The sequence below is a fragment of the Podarcis raffonei genome, chromosome 9 (assembly GCF_027172205.1).
Source record: "Podarcis raffonei isolate rPodRaf1 chromosome 9, rPodRaf1.pri, whole genome shotgun sequence".
Taxonomy (NCBI): domain Eukaryota; kingdom Metazoa; phylum Chordata; class Lepidosauria; order Squamata; family Lacertidae; genus Podarcis; species Podarcis raffonei.
The window spans coordinates 42266002-42286460 of NC_070610.1; the positions used below are offsets into that span (position 1 = coordinate 42266002).

General features: G+C 39.3%; 1 protein-coding gene across 8 annotated transcripts in view; it reads left to right on the forward strand.

The window, feature by feature from the left end:
- The window catches only part of LRBA (LPS responsive beige-like anchor protein), a 361620-nt gene that overhangs the window by 243102 nt on the left and 98059 nt on the right, over positions 1-20459 (forward strand). The gene's annotated exons all lie outside the window — the stretch shown is intronic.

A 20459-nucleotide genomic window follows, 5' to 3' on the forward strand; every position in this document is an offset into this window, starting at 1 on the left:
CAATTGCATTTTCCCAGTTCTCAAACCTTAAATTACTATTCCCAAGTAAGTAAAATATTTCCACAATGTAGCACTCCCATTGCAATTGTGAGTGGTGTATGGACTGAGGTTGTTTGAGTATGATGAGCACCTACTGGCTAGCGCTTATGCAAACCCCAGCCCCACCCATGCCTGTATCACATTGCATTTTCTTTGTATTTTCCCCATCTCTCTCTCCTAGAGCCTGAGAAACCTAGAAGAACTGAGTCTTTTTAAGACCTAAAAAAAATTCCTGATAAATACCAGGAAGGTAACTTCTCCCTCACAGAACTGTTATTTTTAGTGCATTGTGTCTATGTGATGTGATTTTACCCTGTGCACAACTAGAGTATGCATGGACTAGGCCCCCTATAACAAGACTATTCACATTCAAATAAATGACACAATAAATAGTACGGGTAACCCATATAGGGTTAGAGATGCATTAGTGACATTTTAAGTTACAAATAACTGCAGATTTTCTTTGCTCCTGGAAAGGTCCCATGAAGTCAGTCATAAATCAGTAAACAGTTTGCTGTGTTATAAGCTTCTGGAAATTGATGAAGATCACAAAAATGATTGTGTGTGTGTGTGCACGTGCGCACACACACAAATATATATATAAATATACAAACCTTTTTTATCTGCTCTGAAGAACTAATAAAGAGGGTTGAATCCAGAAAAAGTTAATAATGCTTTAATCAGTGGAACTTAAGTTAGTCATGAAGCAACTTATGCCGTAATTTCAATTAAAATAAAATAGGACTAACTTCCTCTGTATCTAGTGAAGTGTTGTATTTTTCCTGTTGTATTTTTCGTGTTCTGAATTTGACCCCTGCATTGAAATCAGCAGTGATTTCACTGGGCAGGGAGGTGAATTAGCTTCAGCAGTTCCAGACTGGTGTAGTTGGTGGGCCTGATTCTGGGACCTATCTGTGGAATAAATAAGTTTTGAATATAGTGGTTCAAAGGCTGCCCTTCACATGCCCCTGGAATCTGTGGCACAGACCTTTTTGCAGGAATCCTCTGGTGGATTCCTCCTCTTTTCACCTCAGAGGAGTACTTCTACCACATCGGAGACACCCTCCAGCCAGTGGGTCTAAAAGTTAGGAAAGCATTCTCACTCTTTGCTGGCTTAGCTCTGGCACCGGTGCTTTCATAGCCATTAACCACTATTTGTGAAACTCAGGACAAAGTAATAATTGTGTGGATTGACAAAAGTGGTGTGTTTTTTTAGGGGAAGAATGTTTATAATCAGCTGGTTCCCAGAGGCACCAGGTTTGGCCGATTTTACGATATGTCACTTAAAAAACCCGAGTACCTATATATTTTGAAATAAATGAACTTAATATATTAATTAACTGTATAAATTAATGTCTGTCTGCTACCTCTTTTACCGTATTGCCACACATTTAATGAATAAGTATGCCACAAATCCTGCTGCAGGAAGCTGCACCCAGGGACCCACAAAAGGCTATTTTAGCAATACTTGAAGTTATCATTGAATTCCGTTTCAAAAGAGGGAGGGAAGGCATACCACAGAAAGCCAGATTCCTGTAATTGCATTTATGCTCTTTCTGAAAATGTAGCATGGAAAGCAGACAATTGTGGTTGTTAGTCTCGCAAGAATCTCTTGTGTCTGCTACTGTTTCACAAAGAAAAGCAAGAGAATGAGAAATGCTTGTAATAAGACAGAAGCAGAATAAACATAGAATCAGACTGTGGCATCTGCACTCATCATAGGAAGAAGAGTAGCATAGTTTTAACCACAAATAACGTATCGGTTTCTTTCAAATTGGTTGGAATGATTCAGATGAGAAAAATGAGAAGCACTCTGGATTTTTGACTGGCTATTTGCTGGAAATACGTTTATATGACCATAATGCTCCATGCACAGTTGTGTTTTTTTAAGGCATACAGTAGTTAAACTAGCTTTAAGAAGAGTGACAAAGTGGTTTTCTGTAGTTACGATTTGTGTGGAATAGCAGAGAGTCTTGTTGGAATTAGGTGTTGCCCTGAGACATTGAACAAATTCATGATGATATTCCCTAGACAGCCAGGCAGCCTGCTAGCAACGTGATACAGGAGTTCAATGTGTAAACAGTGATAACGGTGATACGTCATTTGTATAACAATTTGGCCGTTCATTGTGCTGGAAGCTACAGCTTGGAAAAAAACACCTCTGTATAATTAAGAGTGTATAATTAAGAATAATTTTTGATAGAGAAAGGTTGTGATGTGGTCTAAAATTTAGACCTGCCAAAAGTTTCTGGATGCCAATATATACCTGGAAATAACTGATTTGTATTGCACTTGTGTGTGCTAGGTGGAAAGAAATGTTTGTGTCTTTTTTTAGAAACACATAAAATGGTAACATATTTGCATTGACATTGGGGAGGAGTGGTACTCAAATATCCTTTGTATGTGATGAGATCTGTGAGCTACAAGTGACATCCAGAGAGTATAAACCTTACAGGCAGTAAAATGGATGGATTCTTGTTCTGTGTGTCAGAGGCAGTTCCAGTTTGTCTTTTTACAGAGCAAACTATGGCAGTTCATCTAAACCAGGCAATGTCCAAAGATCGTTTCAGGGGCCTAATCTGGCCCTCCAGTCGGTTTAATCTGGCCCCTGTGGCAGTTTATTTCCTGGGGTAAAATCCTAAAACAGGGGTCAGCAAACTTTTTCAGCAGGGGGCCGGTCCACTGTCCCTCAGACCTTGTGGGGGGCTGGACTATATTTTTTTGGGGGGGGAATGAATAAATTCCTATGCCCCACAAATAACACAGAGATGCATTTTAAATAAGAGCACACATTCTACTCATGTAAAAACACTAGGCGGCCCCACAAACAACCCAGAGATGCATTTTAAATAAAAGGACACATTCTACTCATGTAAAAACACACTGATTCCCAGATTGTCCGCAGGCCAGATTGAGAAGGTGATTGGGCTGGATTTGGCCCCCAGGCCTTAGTTTGCTTACCTCAACCACTTCAATCCTTTGGTTGGCCCTTTGGTTGGCCCTCATGGCCCTTCACTTCATCAAATCTGGCCCTCTTTGAAAAAAGTTTGGACACCACTGATCTAAATGAACTTTTAAAAATCTCATTCTCTATTAAAAAAAAACACCCCACAAAAACTCTAACATTCAGAATGTTACAAGCCACTGTGCTGAAGAATAGGGTCCAAAAGTAAATCATGAATCATACACAAGATGTCTGACAGACAGAATGTCGACAGGTGAAGCTTTCCCCATAATTGCATTTCCATAGTAGAAAACGCTACCCTGTTTAAAGATAAAAGGCATCACTCTTTTTGTTCCTGTACATACATATTATACAGGAGCAAGCTGCTGCTGTTGAAAGACAGCACATCTCTTCAGCAGGGAAGATACAGGAAATGCTTCACAATTTCTTTCTTTTGATTCCTTAGCAATGGTGAATATGTGAATATTCATGAGCAGCAGCAGCACCTCCATAGCTGCCTAATAAGCCTCAGAACATTTCCTTCACTTTTGCTTTCTAACTTTCTTTATAGATGTCTGATTAACTTACCTTTTTTTTTTTTTTTTTTTAAAAAGAAAGCTAAGAAGTCAGATCCTCCTGGTAGGAGGTGCAAAGATTAACTAGAAATCATTCAGAATTCTACTCCAAAAGGAGCTTAATTCACCTTTTGTTCACTGAACAATTACGGAACTACTTCTGGTACATTTCAAATATTTTTGAACTAGTGCAGTTGAACTAATTCATTCCAAGCACTAGTTAGATGACAACTAAAACAATTATGACCACGTTCTTGTTTCCTTGCAGTATTTCAAATGACTTTTTCATTGCAAATTTTGTATTTGAGAAGACATACGATTAAGTAAGCATTTGGTTCATCAGGAAAACAGTCAAAGTATTGAGTACAGCTTATTTAATTACTTAGTGTTAGTCACCTGATAGACACAGATATATTGGTTCATAGGGGCAAATCCATAGGAGGAGTCTATAGCACACCAGATAATTTGATGGCATTCCTTGAAGCATCTGGCAGCAATTTGCTAAACTTCTGTGACATAATTATAAAAGTTCAGTGGGGTGACAGATGTCGCATCCAGATCGCCCTCACATATAAAAGTTGAAATTGGCTTCTAAACATCTGAGTGTCTGACAAAAATGGCAAATATAAGAGAAGGTGTATATTTTCGATAGAAAGGGAATGTATGCAGGAATGTAACCAGCCATCAGGTTTTCTGAAGAAGGGAAACAAATAGGCAATGGCCTTAATAGCAGGGATTTGACAAAATAATGGTTAGAGGAAAGAATTCTGTTCCCAAAGATATTTCACTTCACCAGTTGCTGGAAAGAGCAGGAGGGGCAAGTTCTCTTGTGCTCAGGTCCTCCTTGTGGGTTTTCCATAGGCATCTGGTTGGCCACTAAGAAAAGGATGTTGGACTAGATGGGTCATTGGCCTGATCCAGCAGGCTCTTCTTATGTTCTTATGACCACCCTTTCTGCTTAATACTCATTCATGTTTCCTCTAGTTGAACTTGGCCATCATGAATAGATTACATGAACATGCCTTAAGTCATTTGGCATGAACACAAGCTGCTGGTGCAACAGTGATGTCCTGTATGGCCAGCCCTGCTATTAAGAGAAGAAGAAGAGTTTGGATTTGATATCCCGCTTTATCACTACCCGAAGGAGTCTCAAAGCGGCTAACATTCTCCTTTCCCTTCCTTCCCCACAACAAACACTGTGAGGTGAGTGAGGCTGAGAGACTTCAGAGCCCAAGGTCACCCAGCAGCTGCATGTGGAGGAGCGGAGACGCGAACCTGGTTCCCCAGATTACAAGACTACGGCTCTTAACCACTACACCACACTGGCTCTTATTAGGCAGAACAAGGTTACCACTTCAGTGGAGCTGGGGGAGACCCCTATCTGAAATCCTGGAGAGCTGCTGCTGGTCAGTATTGATAGTGCTGAACTAGTTGGACTTGCTATAAGGTAGCTTCCTATGTAGTTGTGACGAACAACCATGAGTCAGCCTACACTGATAAAGGAAAAAGGGAACTCTACCCCTTTTTTCGAAAGTGTCCACATTTTGTGGGGCCCTATGAGCTTCAGGAGGGTGTAAGAGGTTGGCCTCAGAGGTCAAGCCACAAAGGCAGGTCTCGGGACTATACCGTTCATCTTTAAACGTTCCTAAGAGTATTCACCAAACCTTAACTGCCTGTAAATTCCCACAGTTACCTGACATAGCATTGACCAGTATGACCGAAGTAGCCTATTTAACAGCTGCAACCAACTATAGATCCCTGCTGATATATCAGTGCAGAGTAGGTGGAAAAAAACCCAGTCAACTTGGTCAATTTGCTAACAAGCAAATTTTTTTACTCGGTGCAGGCAGCACACTGCCTGTTCTGAGTATAGATAGGGTGGAGATGCTTCGTCTCCCTTCCCTAAATGGCCACAAATGGACAGTAGTGGAATTCTGTTGCCAGTATTGAAGTAAGATCCAGCTGCCAGTTTCTGCCCAGGGAATGGTGTGTGCGCACATCATGCTGTCCTTCCCCTCTCACCATAGGTTGGCCCTGATGCACTTGCACGTACTGTACTTTTCTACTAGTTAGGGATACGGGTAGTGCTGTGGTCTAAACCACCAAGCCTCTTAGGCTTGCCAGTCCTAAGGTCGGCAGTTTGAATCTGAGTGGTGGTGGGAGCTCCCGTTGCTTTGTCCCAGCTCCTGCCAACCTAGCAGTTCGAAGGCATACCAGTGCAAGCAAATAGGTACTGCTGCGGAAGGGAGGTAAACGGCGTTTCTGTGCACTCTGGCTTCCGTCCCAGCGTCCTGTTGTGCCAGAAGCAGTTTAGTCGTGCTGGCCACAGGACCCAGAAAAGCTGTCTGCAGACAAACGCTGGCTCCCTTGGCATGAAAGTAGAGATGTGTGCCGCACCCCATAGTTGAATACGACTGGACTTGCAGGGGTCTTTTACCTTTACCTTACCTTACTTTTCTACTTGTTTCTATCTGAAACAAAATTGATCAGGATTTTTATTCAGAACACGTAATGATTTCTTTGTAGTGCATATTGGTAACGGGCACTCTTTTCTCTTGTTTTGTTCTGGTAGTTACATCTTTCAGTTCAATAACAATTAGGAAGCAACCTAAGAGACTTCTAGTTTTCAACTTACAAGACAAGATAAATCTGCTGTTGGGTTTTGAAAGTGACAGCATTGTAGCTTTCTTGAAATACTCCTTGCCTTATACTAAATTACATTGATTGGTTCATAAAAGAATAAGCCTTGGTTCTTTCTTTTTTGAAAATTCCTGTGAAAATTCATAGCAAGGGAGACTCCTCCCCCCCTTTTTCCACCATACTAAAAGCTGCTTAATTATGAAAATGACCTTGAAGGAAAGAAAACAAACATTGATGAAAACATTTTTACTTGTATTGCCAGAACAGCTGAACTGAAAAAGTTGGATCTTGCTGTATACGTTGTAAATACTATCATTTAACGTTAATGAGATGTGCGAGAGAATGCTTTTGTCATAGTTTCATCAAACTGATTTTGTCAGCAGTGGTGCAGAACCCTTGACACATCACTTTGAGTGCTCATTAGGCAGCCGATTCCGTTGGATTTTCATTAAATTGATGAACTCATTTATCTATGGGCAATGACATCTTATGTTATGTAGATATATGTTTTGATATGAGAATGCTTGTTTGCTTATTATTTCTTTCCTTTGTGTTCCTGCAATATGTTGTCATATTAGAGTTATTCCCAGCAACACATGTATGGTTGAAGCATAAAATCAGCCAAAAAACTAACCAGCACTTCAAAATATCTATTGGATGGTTCTCCATTTCCCCTTTGTTCTTTACCTGTCATATTTAATTTTTAAAAGTCAGAATGTCTCAAGTGATGTGAATAGCTTTTTTATGCTAAAAATAGCAGTTCAGGGTAGGTAAAGGTTTTGAACACTTTTTTAAAAAAAAAAGTTGGGAGAGTTAAATTAGAGAACTGTAAACTTCCACTCCTCAATTATCCTATACAGTGGTGCCTCGCAAGACGAAATTAATTCGTTCCGCGAGTTTTGTCGTCTTGCAATTTTTTTCGTCTTGCGAAGCATGGTGTCGGGAAAGTTTTGGAAAAGCTTCAAAAACCTCAAAAAGCTTTAAAAACCTCAAAAAAGGCTACAACACCGCGTTCTATGAGTTGCTCCTCGAAGTCAAGTCGCAACTGTATTAACGGTGTTAAGAAAAAGGAAACAAACTTGCAAGACGTTTCCGTCTTGCGAAGCAAGCCCATAGGGAAAATTGTCTTGCGAAGCAGCTCAAAAAACCCTTTCGTCTAGCGAGTTTTTTGTCTTGCAAGGCATTCGTCTTGCGAGGTACCACTGTACCTTTCTACAAAAGTATAGTGGTGCTTGGGATAATAATGTATCTTTCAGATATTGGCTAAGTTTAGACAAGCGTATCTTAGTTTAATAATCTGAGGTATGAACAACCCTTTGCCCCACATGTATGTACAGGCACTTCATACAAGCCTCAATTAAACCATAAATTCTCTAATCATAGTTTCCCTTTTCACCTGAACCAGAAAACTAGGTTCAGAAGAAACCAAGACCTTAAACCAACTTCAGATAATAGTTTAAGATCCTGGATTGTTCTAAAGTGTGTCACCAGTTTCCTGGTTCAGATAAAATGGGTAAAGATGGTTGGTTAAAATTGTCTTTGTTTAAACATAGATTCATGAAAGGAGGAGTAAAGGGGCGGAACCCAACATTTGATCGTCTGAACATAGACTCTGTGAACATTTCTTCTGAGTGTAATCAATCAAGACAGTTGGATTAAATATTTCTGTTTCATATATTTAAGGATTTAGACAGTGCAAGCATTTCCCCCGCACAGGTCGCAGGATCTAAAGGGGCATCTTCCTGCCTCCTTCCTAAAGCCTAGTAAGCACTGGGCTTTGGGAAGGAGGTGTCAGGGCTCTGACAGGGTCCTAGAGCAGGCATAGGCAAACTCAGCCCTCCAGATGTTTTGGGACTACAACTCCCATCATCCATAGCTAACAGGACCAGTGGGCAGGGATGATGGGAGTTGTAGTCCCAAAACATCTGGAGGGCTGAGTTTGCCTATGCCTGTCCTAGAGTCCTATTGTCTCCTTCCCAAAGCCAAGCTAGTGCTTTCACAGCTTTGGGGAGGAGGTGGGAGGGGTCTAGGACCCTGCCAGAGCCTCGCACCTCCTTCGCAAAATCTGGTGCCTCCCTTACCCAGCACTGCAAAGGCTGGGATGGGCATCAAATTTTGACATCACACAGGGCACCTTATTACCAAGGTTTGCTGCTAGGTTTAAAGTTGTGGCAGCTGGTGAAATGAGAAAGTACTAGGTCCAAAGTACTAGGGCCAGAGTTCTTGATAAAGATGGAGAAGCCTTTGGTATGGTCCACTTAGGCCTCCACAGTACATCCCATGGGAGCAAGTTATTCAGAGGTGAGACCACCACTGAAAATATTTTCTCTTGCACATCACCTTTCCATATTACTTTACACAACGGTTTTCACCCTTCAGCTACTCTTTCCCCTTCAGAATTTATCATTTTTAGTAGCTCTTTTCACACACATACCCAAACAACGCCTTGCTTTTTAAGTCCATGGAATAACCAGGTTACTAAAGAGTAAATGGGTATATTATTCAGCAGCCTGATAACTAGAGCAATGTATAATAGTCACAGGGACGTCTTGGACAGTAATATGAGAACAAGGTTGTTACAGGTGTGTTCCTCTTTTGTATGATTTGTCAGGTTCCTTGCTGTAAGTTATGGTAATGACATTCGTTGAGGGGAGATCTCATTGAATGTCTGCTCTGCATTTGTGAGGGAAGTAATATATCAGGTGGTGGGAAGAAAAAGAGCTAATCACTAGGCGTCTGATCTATATTCAAGTTGGGATTTGCTGGAAATGATCCCCACAATTTAACAATAAAAATAAAAAGAGGGGAACTAGGCCTAGCTCTCTGCTAATATGACACTGTAAATTGGTGATTAGTGCCTTTAAATGGTGAACTCTAATATCCCCTTGGCTTCACTATCTCCAAGTCTTCTGACAGGTATAGACTTGCTCTCTAATAGGGTTTGCATCTGAAGATAAGCTTGCATGTAAACAAATTAACTTCTTGAGAGCATTTTCACCTGTGACAATTCATGAAATATTAAAAATAAAATAAAATGGATCATTTTGTAAAACTGTGTTTTGGGAGATAAGTCTTTTGCATTACATTTCAATAAAATGAGGTAAGGTTTAGTATCTGAGATAAAAGAACAGCTGGATATATTTAATAAACAAACTGAGAAATACTTAATTTTAGTTTTAGCAATACAGAACAAATTCCCTGTAAAACAAATTGCACTTTTCGAATATACTTTAATGTGCATTCAACAAAGGAGAAAATGGGGTGATTGAAGTTCAATTTGTACCATGTTATTAACCATTTCCGCTTGACTAGATGAGTAAAAGGATAATGGATGAGGGTTTTATTATTGCCTTTCTGCTAAAATGAAGTGGTATAGAAGATAAGGTAATGAGATTAATGAATATAAGGTAAAGCAGTAATCAATCAAACTCAAGGAGGGAGAAGAGATGACAGTACACAGAAGCTGCAACAAAATAATTTTTTTATAAGTAGACCCCATCAACATGAGCAGAACTTTCAAAGCTGTCATTTGTTGTCATTAGCTGCTTAACCAGCTGTACACTGGATTCCTTAATAATAAAAAAATCCAAATACATAACTGAGTAACTAAATCCAAATACATTCTGGAATTGTTTACTGCAGGTTATACTTGTTTTTCTATTTTATTTTTTGGAAATAATAAACTATAATCAGCTTTAAAGTACATTAGAGTTACAACAAAAATTTTAAAAGCATTTTCTTATAAGCAGTTCAGAATGGGAAATACTACGACATCTGGTTTTTATCCATAACACCAGGGCTTTTTTTCATCTGGAACTCACCGGAACTGAGTTCGGGCACCTCTCTGATGGGCGCCATTGCCTTTATAAGAGAACAAGGGAGGTGTTCATGGTGAGTTCTGGCACCTCTTTTTCTAGAAAGAGGTATCACAACCCTGTGAAGTTGGACTAGGCTGAGAGATAGCAACCTACTCAAGACTGCCCAGTGAGCTTCATTGACTACACTAGAATCGGGCAGTTTTAAGTTTTATTCAGCACACCAAATATTTATAACAAATTAAAGAGCCAGAAAGACGTTTCCGTGTGCTGCTCTGGTTCGCTAGAAGCGGCTTAGTCATGCTGGCCACATGACCCGGAAGCTGTCTGTGGACAAATGCCGGCTCCCCTGGCCTATAGAGCGATATGAGCGCCGCAACCCCAGAGACGGCCACGACTGGACCTAATGGTCAGGGGTCCTTTACCTTTTTAAAGAGCCAGTAGAAACACTGAAGTACTTCACCTCAGCATAGAGTATATTGTAGTTTTTAGGGACTCCACCTCTGACAAATGGCAGGTCATTGGCAGCGAATATCTCACCTATATATTTCTGCAATTTGGGAGTCACCCACGTATTTGTCTATATGTGGCTCTTCCTCCCTTTTTTTACCTTGTGGAGAGCTCTAACCTTAGCTATGTAGCAACAAGACTACTAATCAGACTCTTCTTTTCTATTCTCCAGGTTCTTATAGAACTCACATAATTTCCCACTCAATATTAAAAGAGTGACTTTGGAAACAGCTTTGAATTCTGCCTCCTAAATATCTGTAACTACATAGGTAGGATGATATAAGCAGAGAGCATTATACCCAATTTATTTTGTAGCTCAGTTATTGTTTTCTTTCTCCTGCAGCTGAATTAACACTTCGTAAATTACCATAAAGACCATAAAGTCTTCAAAGCTGCAAATCTATGAGTAGCATTTACCAGTCCCCAAACTGGTAGAAAGGAACTTCAGTGTTCTTGCCAGGTAGTACTGGCTACAAACACCTTCTGCTTACTGCCCCAGTCTGAAAGTTCACATACATTAATGTACCGATTGGCAAACAAGACCTATAATAAATGGCATTCTGTACCATTGCAAATTCTAATACAATCCACAGGGTACCATTTGCTTGGATTTCTGGGCAATTTCTAGAATTTCTGATGGTTGGCAATGGTTGTAAATGCATTTCAATGTGTCAGTTGTATATTATAAACTGGCCTTTGTCCAAAGATGCAAGTACAGCCGGAGCTACAAGGCGGGTTCCTACTTTTACCCTAAAATGAAAGTATTAATAAATTAACAAGTACCTTAGATAATGGTTTCTTAAGTTTTTAAGCAGTTATAAGTTACTCATCAACATCTATCACCCACAATAGCTGTGTTCTACCTCCACTGCCTCTGAATGCCAATTGCTAGGATTCCCAAGTGGGGACAATTCTCCTGTCCTGCTTTTGAGCTTTCCATGGGCATCTTGTTCACCACTGTGAGAACAGGATGCTGAACTATATAGGCTATTGACCTGATGCAGCAGGCTCTTCTTATATTCTTGTATGACCAATTGTTCCGGTAAGCAACATTAATAGCCCCACAACATCAGATAATTTGCCTTTATCAACTATTATGAGCATTCATTCGTTTCCATGCGCCTTTGTACCCAAGCGTAAGACATAGATTGAATTGGAACTATATGCAACACTACTAAGAGCCTTACAGGAGGACCAGTGGGTAGCCCATACTGACTTTTTAAATTAAAAAGTTGATTTGTGGGTAGGACGTAGGACATTAATTATATCTTTATACTGCCCTTCATCTGCAGATCTCAGGGCAGTTCACAACATAAAAATACAATATAAAAGCACAACGCAGTTACCAGAGAAAAGGTTGGGACCATTTATGGGTCAAGAACTCATTAAAGAACAGGAAGCAGGAAGTATGAATAAACAATTCTCATAATATAGGAAAATATACTCGGGAATGTTTATTGGGAGCATTTAGCATTATTATATGATCTGATGTTGGGGATAAGCAGTGAGGTGTACAAGTCTATAAATGACACCCAGTCACTGAGATTGGTAGAAGCACATGCATACTGCAGAGAGGTCCAAACAGAAGTTTAAACTGGGATAATGGGCAACAAAATGGCAAATGAGTTTCAATATAAGTGTGAAGAGATGCACATTTGACTAAAAAAATCCTAACTGCATGCATGCATAGGGTGTGTGGACAGGCAGTAGCTAAGCATTAAAGACATCTTGGAGTTGTGATGAATAGTTGAAGGAAAATGTCAACAATGTGTGCGGCAGCTGTGAAAATCTCAAATTCTATCCTAGACATTATTATAGAAGGGACTGGAAATAAAACTGTTTTGGTTCTTTTGCAAAAAGCTTTTATGCTGTAGCCATGGAACATTTTATATAGTTCTGTTCACTCCATGTCTAAAAGGGTATCCTGAAGGGGAAATGTGATAGAAGTTTATAAAAATTATGAATGGTATAGAGAAAGTGGATAGAGATCAGCCCTTTCTTTTGCTAAAGTGTTAGTAGACCCACTGAAAGTAGCTACCAATAGATTCAGAACAGCAAAAGGAAACACTGATTTACGCAACAAATGATTAAATTATGAATATGGAATTTGTTGCATTAGGGTAATGATGAATGGCTATTTGCTTAAATAACTTTATTAAATAGTGAGACAAATTTATGGAGGATAAATGTTCCAAAGACATGGAACTTCCAAGTTTAAAGGCAACTGCTCCAAATTCCAACTGTGAAAGGGCAAAAAAGGGGAGAAGGACTGGTGCTTCAATTTCCTACTTGCAGGCTCCCTAGTGTATCTTGCTAGTCACCGTTTGAAATGTTGGAGAAGAGACAACCATGTGCATAGTTGAATCTATGTACAGTATTACCGACTGAAGGTGTAATTAGTCTGCTCCAACACCAGGTGGAATTGTAATGTTTCTTAGTTGACTAAAGCTTACTTGCTTCTCTTTCCCTGTCTGATGAAATAAACTTTTTTGATAACTCCCTGTTTCTGTTTTTCTGCTGACGTCAGACTATACAATGCTACTTTCAGTCTGCGGTTGCGGCAAAGGATTTCCATGCAGTACTTCCACTGTGTCTGAGGCTGACTGATTTTCTCAGTAAGATTCTTGCACCTTGCTGCCGGGAAACAGAATATTAGAATAGTTGCTTTGATCCAGGAGGGCACTTGCTATAATTTCATGTCAGGAATTGCTTCTGGCCCCTGTTTGGTTCCACCTGTGCTTGGAGGCTTGTCATGGCAATTTAACACAGCTATGTCCTAAGAAGAGCCTTGCTGAAACAGGCCAAAGGCCCACCTAGTATAGTATTCTATGCTCAGCAGTGTCAGGCAGGACCTGAATCCAACAGTACCATTCTCCCGTTGCTCTGTCCCAGCTCCTGCCAACCTAGCAGTTCGAAAGCACGCCAGTGCAAGTAGATAAATAGGTACTGCTGTGGCAGGAAGGTAAACGGCATTTCCGTGCGCTCTGGCTTACGTCATGGTGATCTGTTGCACCAGAAGCGGTTTAGTCATGCTGGCCACATGACCGGGAAAGAAGTCTGTGGACAAACAACAGTTCCCTCGGCCTGAAAGCGAGATGAGCACCACAACCCCATAGTCGCCTTTGACTGGACTTAACCGTCCAGGGGTCCTTTACCTCTACCTTTACCTTCCCACTTGTGATTCCCAGCAACTTGTATACCAAGGCATACTTTCTCTGACAGTGGAGGCAGAACATAGTCATCATGGTTACTAGCAACTGAGTGCCTGTTCTCCATGGATTTCTCTAATTATTTTCTGAAAATCATCCAGGTTGGTGGCCATCACTACATCTTGATGGAGCAAATTCCATAGTTTATTTATGAGCTGGATGAAGAATTACTTTCTTTGGTCTGTCTTGAATCTTCCAACATTCAGCTTCATTGCTTGGCCCCAGGTTTTCTATTATAATTAGGAAGAAAAACTTTCCTATAACCAATTTCTTGACACCAGGCATAACCTTACATCCCTCTATAATGTCCCTTACCTGCATTATTTTTGTATTCAAAGAAGCTTCCAAAGTTGTAACCTTCCCTCACAGGAGAGTTGCTCTAGCACATGGGTAGGCAAACTAAGGCCCGGGGGGCCAGATCTGGCCCAATCACCTTCTAAATCTGTCCCGCGGATGGTCCAGGAATCAGCGTGTTTTTACATGAGTAGAATGTGTCCTTTTACTTAAAATGGATCTCTGGGTTATTTGTGGGGCATAGGAATTTGTTCTTCTTCTTTTCCAAAATATATTCCGGCCCTCCACAAGGTCTGAGGGACAGTGGACCGGCCCCCTGCTGAAAAAGTTTGCTGACCCCTGCTCTAGCATCTTGATAATTTTGGTTGCCCCTTTCTGAACCTTTTCCAGCTCTACAATGTTTTGGTTTTTGGTTTTAAAGATGATGCAACCAAAACTGTACTCAGTATTCCAAGTGTGGTTGCACCATAGATTGTTATAACACCAGTATGATATTGGCAACTTCATCAATTCCTTTCTTAATTATCCCTAGCATGGAATTTGTCTTTTTCACATCTGCAGCACACTGGGTCAGCCTCTTCATTGAGCTATCCACTATGTCCCAAAGGTATTGGTTCTGGTCAGTCACTGCCAGTTCAAACTCCGTGAGCATATATGTGAGATTAAGATTTTCCCCCTCTGACTTTGAATTGCATTTTCAATTTTAGTGCCCATTCACTCAGTTTGGTGATATCGTTTGGACTTCTTTCAATCCCTTTCTGTTTTCACCCACTTGAACCATTTAGTCTCATCAACAAATTTGGCTACATCACTGCTCACCTCCAACTCGAACAAGTTAAAAAGCAGAGGTCCTAATACCAATCCTTGGATGACTCCAGTTTCTACATCTCTCTATGGGAAAACTGTCCATTCATTCCCCTCTGCTTCGTGTTCCTTAACCAGTTTCTGACCCATAATAAGAGCTCTCCTCATTCTATAATTGCTAACCGTAAAAGCTTTAAGAATGTCTACTCTTCTATTTTTTTTAAAAGATATTTATTAGAGTTTTACAAAATGAAAAAAGAAAACATACAAATAAAAAACAATTCCATCTTTCCATCACATTCTTTCATTTGCTTGATTCCCGGACCTCCTCAAACCTCCCTTTTTGTATTCCAGTTTAATTTGTTAGTTCAGCAAATCCTTCCACCTCTTTACTTATCCTAATCTTTAATCTTAAAATAATGTAACATTAGATTTTTGTCTATTAACAGTCGAATTTTTTCATACTCCTTATAGCATTATAGCTAAAAACCACATAACTTTTCATCCAGCATCATTCTAACATTCATTAATTTTGCAATATTTCTGTAAATAGTCTTTAAATTTCTTCCAATCTTCTTCCACCGACTCTTCTCCCTGGTCTCGGATTCTGCCGGTCATTTCTGCCAATTCCATGTAGTCCATCACCTTCACCTGCCATTCTTCCAGGGTGGGTAGATCTTGAGTCTTCCAATACTTTGCGATAAGTATTCTTGCTGCTGTCGTAGCATACATAAAGAAAGTTCTATCCTTCTTTGGCACCAATTGGCCGACAATGCCCAGAAGAAAGGCCTCTGGTTTCTTCAGAAAGGTATATTTAAATACCTTTTTCATTTCATTATATATCATCTCCCAGAAAACCTTAATCCTTGGGCACGTCCACCAAAGGTGAAAGAATGTACCTTCTGTTTCTTTACATTTCCAACATTTATTATCGGGCAAATGATAAATTTTTGCTAGCTTGACTGGGGTCATGTACCACCTGTATATCATTTTCATAATATTCTCTCTTAAGGCATTGCATGCCGTAAACTTCATACCTGTGGTCCATAACTGTTCCCAGTCAGCAAACATAATATTATGTCCAACATCTTGTGCCCACTTAATCATAGCAGATTTCACCGTTTCATCCTGTGTATTCCATTTCAACAGCAAGTTATACATCCTTGACAAAATCTTAGTTTTGGGCTCTAACAGTTCTGTTTCCAATTTTGATTTTTCCACCTGGAATCCATTTTTTTTTGTCCTGATTATATGCCTCCATTATTTGATAATAATGAAGCCAATCTCGCACTTTATTCTTTAGTTTTTCATAACTCGGCAATTTCAATTTGTCAAGAATGTCTACTCTTCTATTAGTGTTCCATGAAGAAAAGTCAAGAAGAGACTGCTGGCAGTTCAGTTATAAATTTCTTTATATTCCTGCCTGTTCCTTGCTCTCCATTTTTTGTTATTGCCTTGATTTTTAACTTCTTTTGTGGCTGTGGCTGTGGTTTTGATTATTGATTGCACTTTCTAGTGACATATTTTAGATTGCCTTGTACAGTTGGCTTGCCTAGACCCAGCTCTTAGCCTCTTCCAATTTATCTGGATTTTGCACGACTTAGCTTTTTTGTTGAGGCTTCTACTCTGCAAGTAACTATTGGGTACAACCAGATGCCAAGCATCATTGAGATCAGGTGTTCATGGGTGCCATGTAGTTTATGGAGATGATATCAATTGCCTGGATGCACCCATGCTCTCTTCCTCCAGTTAGTCTTTGAAAAGTTGCTCAAAGGCTGTACATTTCAGAAAAGCCAACATTTTGTCATGTTGCTTTTTTTAAAAAAAAAAAGTTTGAAAACAAAATAGATGGAAAAGGGATTAGAAATCAAGAAAGGTCTATCATGAGAGTCAATGAATAATTTACAGGCCATGGGCTTTGAGGTGCGTCAGGTCAGCACAAATAATGCATTATGAAAAAGGAATTTCAGTTTGCTGTAAATCTGTCTGCCGCAGCAGCTTAAAATAAAACAGTTTTACCCATCTAAGACAACATCAATTTGTTAGTCACTGCTTCATGTATCAAAGAGCATTCTGTGAAAATATCAATATCATTGGTTAATATAAATGAAATTAATTTTTAAAGCTGGGCTAAAGGTTGACATATGAAAAATTGCATTACTTTGCAGAAGAGAAATTTCTGTCTTCTAGTGAAATTTCAGGTCAGGAGGGCAAGTAATTTTCACAATCTTCAATGGGAACCAGTGAAATATGAACTTCATTGTCACCTAGCCCCAAAGCGATAAGATAAAATGAGCTGATACATCATTTGCTGTGGTTTTATCATCTCCTGCAGTAATTGGAAGAGAAAACATAAGAGCTTTTTTCCCAAATCGTCTTGCCTCCTTACTCAGATCTAAACCATTTTAGTCTGATCGATGCAAAGGTCACATAGCATTTATTTATTTATTTATTTTTAATTCTTTGTGCTTGCTAAGATGTCTATTGAAACATTAAAATAATGAATATGTTTAATTGAGTTTGTCATCCATGAAAGAAGAGAATGAGATTGTGTATCGGTCTGCAGTGGGAATAAGGGGCAAAAGGATGCTAGGATGCTAGATTCAGTAGTTACATGAATAAACATTTGACAATTAAACATTGTTTGAAATAAGAATGCAACTGATGTCTGGGATACCTTTCCTTTTTTCATTAACATCACTGCCTTCCTCTATATATTAGATATGTTTAGGTGCCTATAAGGAAGAAACACATTAAAAAAATCCTTTCTCTTTTATAAAGAAAAAGAGAATTAACAGATGTTATAGCGTACATACATAATTAAGTATAAATTGCATGCACATTATAATGTGACTTTTCGTAATGTTTGCATAGAATAAATGTTCTGCTGGTGGCCTCATCAGATTTTGGAGAGAATACTCTATATTTCCCAGAGTATACTCTATATACTCTGATTTTCCCTTTTATACAAAATTGACGTTAATAATTAACTTTAAAAGCACAGATTAAATATGCTGCTTCGGTATTCTTTAAATTTGTAATGGATGGTGTTTTAATCACTTTTATTCTTTGAAAAATATGTTTGCTTCAATAATTTGTTTTTGAAATTTTGCTTCCAGTATTTAGTTTTTTGCTTTGTGGCTTACATTGCGTAGCAGATAAAAATGATGAAGTGATTTAGTTACTCATTTAGTTCTGTAAGCTATTTGCAGATTTAATTGCTCATGTCCCCAAGATAACTAATAATTTAGCAAATATACTAAGATATAAGTCCCATTAAAATCAGTAGGAATTTCATTTCATGTGAAGACCATGGTGCTTGTAGTTTATACCTGTAACTGTTTTATTCTGTTGCTCCATTGGAATATTATGCTTTTTCATACTTAATCGTGACTTAGACTACAGTCATATCTACTGAAAAGTAAGTCTTATTGAATCCAGTGAGACATACTCCTAGATAAGTGGAGCTTTGAGGGCAGCTATAGTCAGGTATCACCCAGTGAGACTAATTTATGCTCCAAGTATTCCCATTAAAATCACTGCTTAAGTTAGTCATAATTTTGATTTCAACGGCTGTACTCTGAGTACAACTTAGTTTGATACCACCCACAATCTTTTTAGACAGCATTTTGAAAGTAAAACTAGGAGGATGGGTGTGATGGTCCCATGGGTCACTAGGTCAGTCACTCCTAACTCCCACTAACCTCCCCACAAAATATACCACTGCCACCACTTGTAAGGTTATGCTATTTGTTGACCTAAAATTAATAACCCCTCCTAAATACAAAAGGGCAAATTGCACATTTTCAGGAATAGACTAAAGAGATTTGGGACATTGTTTTGAAGTCTAAGGCATATAGTCAGTAGATTACCACTTCAGAGCCTTTTTCATTAAAATAATACAGAGATCTTTATCACTTTACTGCTTTCAAATGGTTAAACTGAAAATGCATACCTGTATGATAAAAATATAAGAACAAAAGAAGGTGTAGCTTTTTAAGGACACCATAAGTAGCATACTCTGAATCAGTGTGTGTGTGTTCAGTATCTTTCAAACTAATATGCCTGGTGTGATAAGAGCGGAGCTGTGGTAATGATGCAGTTTCCATAGCAACTGGTTCATTGGAGGGCTAGACCTCTGTCTAGGGTGCTGTCAGTATGTGTGGAGTTTCCAAGAACAGAAAGTCCCAAAGAAGGTTTGCTTTCACCTAATCCAGTTTTAATTGAACTCCAGAGACTTTGAAGTGAATCTACAGACCAGGCAGATACTGTTCCAACGAGAAATGAAGGCACGTTTTAGTTAGGCCTCAGCTGCTTCTAAACTGATAACTTCTAATAGTTGATTCATCGGGAATTGTTCGATGATGCTTATTAGAGTTTCTGTGGTTGCATTTGGGGTCCTAATATAAATCTAGTTGTAATTCTTATCATAACCAAGTTTTGTCCATTTACTATGAGCTGCAAACTTTTCATCAGCCCTCTGTTTGCATTACTGTGTGTTGTTGGAAAGATCAAGGAAATCATGGGTTTTAACTCTGGTGTTCAAAGAATAAGGGTTTTATTTGTTGATAAATTAATTCAGAATCCAAGGGGGCATATCCACTGCTGAAAGCAGCCCCATGTATTCTCTGACTCCTACCTTCCTTCTAACATCTTGTGATATAACATGCATGGCGAGGTGACCCCCATTGCAGTCCCAGCTATGTTCTCCTCTAGTCAGTTTAATTAGCTTCAGCTTTCAGGAGCACAAGAGCTCAAGAATGCAATGATGTAATGTCATGCATTTTGTATTACTTGATATTGCTGAGGGGAAAAAAGATGAGAGGCCTAACATCCTCCTTAGTTTTGCCCTAAGAATCTCAGCACCATGATGAGTTCCAAATGCAGATTATGAAATGCAATGCGTGAAGGAGCTTTGCTGCTCGAAGGGTGGAGACTTGAAATCATACGTGGGTGTCCTTGGCAGGCGTTAGAAACTCTTTGAATCCTGGCGTGTAACTCTAAAAAGTTTCATGCTTCTGTAAAAATTCTTAATGGTGTAAGCACTGACTCAGGTCAGTGCCTGGGTTAAAAAGACTGTGTACTTCAGAGCAGAAATCTAGACCACAAGATAGAAATTATGTAAGCCAGTTTTGTTCTGTAGCGCAACAGCGGTGGCTTGTTTGGTAGCCTCCTGGCAGTAGCATCCGTGCAGCTTACCAGGGCAGTGGGAGAGGCATCATCAAAGTCAGGGCTGTTGTGGTGTCACACTGGAAGAAGCAGTGGATTGCCAGGAGGCTATTGCTCTGGCTTCAGCCCATTGGGCAAGCTGGTCCTACTAGTACTTATTTTAGTGTAAGTACTTACCCACAAGGTTATTACCCACAATAACTTGTCTCACAAACAAGTAATAAGAAATCTTTAAAAAAAGGTGGCTTAGAAGCACTTTTAATAAACAGATAGCATGCCTCTATTTTTCACTTCACTATAGATAATGTTGCCTTTGCTTATCTATATTAGGCAAACATTATTTCATGAAGGCTATATTAATAATAATGATAAACTGCTTTGTTGTTTCCTAAAATGAGTCTAGTATTCACTCATGGCTGCAAGAAGAGAGGAAGTTTTTACTTCCATTTCAAATTAACTA